A 2,489-nucleotide genomic window follows, 5' to 3' on the forward strand; every position below is an offset into this window, starting at 1 on the left:
TATTATTATATTTTTTTGGTTTGGAAAATATAGTGGCAATATATTTGTAATGCTATTAAAATATGAGAGCATCCTATTTTTTATGTATTTTTAATGTATTCCAAGGATACTTTTTGCCAGCATGAAAAATATGTCACGAGTACATTAGTAATGCCTTAAAAGTATACATTGTCAGTCTATTGGTGGAAGATTTTGTGAACCCGGCATAACAAGCAGAAAACCCATCTTTTATATGTTAGAAATATACTGTACAGGCAAAAAGCATAGTTTTAACACATTTGTAAAAATATGCAGTGTTGAACTCTTGGTATATTTATAACGAATTTATTTAGCATTTAAGAACTAGGACAAAAAATACGAAATCATTATGAAATAAATCACAACAGCTGTCTTTGGCGACCTCCAAGAAAGTCTCCCAACGGGACACTGCAAGGGAGTGCGAACGCAGGCTGCTTGAGCATGTCGAAACTCGCAGCTGCCGTAGTCCACAAAGAGAGCACTCCAGGAGCCTCCCGTGTACTCGAGAACCATAGAGCGGTAAAGAGTCTTTCGTGAAACGGGCCAGGTAGACATTAACGCGCGACGGGTCGAGTGGGGTTGCACAATGCTCTTGAATTATATGTCCGAGTTAGGCATGGGGTCCCTGGCCGCGAGGTGCACGAACTTGCGGTTCATGTTCCCGGCGTGGTCTACGTAGATCCTGCAGGGCACGCCAAGTTTCACGGTCGGGTAGCAGAAATCCAGCGGCGTTTCGGGTACGGCCACCCCTGCGTCCGAAAGGCAAAGCTTCAGCCAATGGAACTCAGACGCAAGGCGAGTTATCTTGGTCTTATGAAAACCTACTGCTCCTGACCCACTCCCGCCAATTAACAAACGGTCTATGCTCTTAATTAGTTCGGCGCTTCGCTCCTGTTTACCTTCTGGAGCCTAGACGAGGCGCAGAATGACCCCATGCATTGTGCTGCTGAGACGATTGAGAAGAGCTCTTGATGCCCCAGTAGGTAGAGGCCACATCTCGTAGAAGCCAGGATGGAGAGAAGGGAGTTCAGCAGCAATGGAGTTGTTGCCGTCGTATTCGCGCCGCAACGACATTGTGACTGAATAGAAATGTTTCTCTCGGGTATTGTCATTATGTGAAACAGCCTTATGAAAAAGCTTCCCACATCCGCCTTGGGGTCAATGGCGGTCGTGGTCCCTTTAGCCAATAGGCACTGTTCGTAACAACGTTAACGTTGGTATGCATATAAAATAATCAAGGTAAAAACATGTAAAATATCTTTATCTGCGTTCTTTTAAACAGCTTGAATTAAATTTAAAATAGAAATAATTTCTTCATTCATGCGAAAGGAATGCGCTGTCACGTTTTGTAGCAGAGTTCATGGAGGAAGGATTTGTCCGTTCTGCTGGCCACAATGTTCTTGCAAATATCTTGCGTTACTTCAGCTATGCTACAGTGCTCTAGAATCTTGGGCAGTGTGTCGTCCGCGCCAGGGAACAATAGAGGAGCGAGGTCGCCGCCGCGATGAAAGCGCGCGTGACACCCAGGGGGCGCTGCCAGTAACAGGTGTGCCAAGGGGTGCGGTGCGCCGCTGCCGAGCCGAGCTCCATTCGCTTGCATGCAAAGATGAGCGCAGACCGTCTTCGCGTGTTGATTTGAGGAATTCGTATTTCGTTGTTCTGCATGTTTTTCGCCGTTTGTAGCGCTTTCTTGGTGTGTTGTTGAAACTTCATCTGTGCTCTCCACTTGGAACATCTAAGCAATGCGTGCACGACGACGGAAAGACGACGCGACACAAGGGACAGTGCCGGGCTGCAACAGCGGTTACAGCTTGTGCAAGGGAGTTCCTCTCTCTTCCGTGTATCCATCGACGCCGATCGCTGTGAGATTTGGTCACAGAACATCAAGAAAGCAGACAGAGTACTGAACGAAGCAAGCGTTGTGTGCGAGCGCTATTTTGAACAAGTTTTCATTCAGCGCACGTATAAAACAATCAACGGTGAACTAGAGTAGAGGACGGTCACATGCTTACTGATGACGCCGTTCCGACCATCTTTCCGGAAGCACCAAAACAAGTTTCAAAGTCGCTGCCAAAGAAAGTGAACAGACATTTCATGCAGCGAAGCGGAGACGGTGTTTACCTCATGAAGAGCAGCCGACATCTGACGGCGACAGTCCCGAGGAGCCCAACAGGGGGGATTTTGCCAAGAAAAACGAATGTGCCGTCTTTGCCAAAAGTAACCAGGCTCCGTGTTTTGCTTCTCACTTGTATTAAAAGCCAATGAGAATTTCCACTTTATCACAACTAGTTAAGAAGTGAGGACAGGTGCTCGCCTTTACATTCTTCTTATCTGGACGATTTATGGCTGTCCGCAGGAAGAAATGTTGAAAGAGTTTGAAATAGTGATTAAAACATGGCGCGCTGCTCCGTAGGACTGCCCAAGCGACCACGGCGTCTCCAGATTAACGTAATGAAATGGCAGGGATGAGT

General features: G+C 46.7%; 1 long non-coding RNA gene across 1 annotated transcript; it reads right to left on the minus strand.

Moving 5' to 3' along the window:
* Positions 1-206: 206 nt before the first annotated feature.
* On the minus strand, positions 207-2,130 carry LOC146182957 (uncharacterized). Its single transcript, XR_014708698.1, has 2 exons — positions 918-2,130; positions 207-767 (listed from the first exon to the last, which is right to left on the minus strand). It is a non-coding gene; the product is annotated as an uncharacterized LOC146182957 (long non-coding RNA).
* Between the last annotated feature and the right edge of the window lie 359 nt (positions 2,131-2,489).

This window comes from Amblyomma maculatum, chromosome 7, assembly GCF_055883805.1.
Source record: "Amblyomma maculatum isolate TAMU_Amacu chromosome 7, ASM5588380v1, whole genome shotgun sequence".
Lineage (NCBI taxonomy): Eukaryota > Metazoa > Arthropoda > Arachnida > Ixodida > Ixodidae > Amblyomma > Amblyomma maculatum.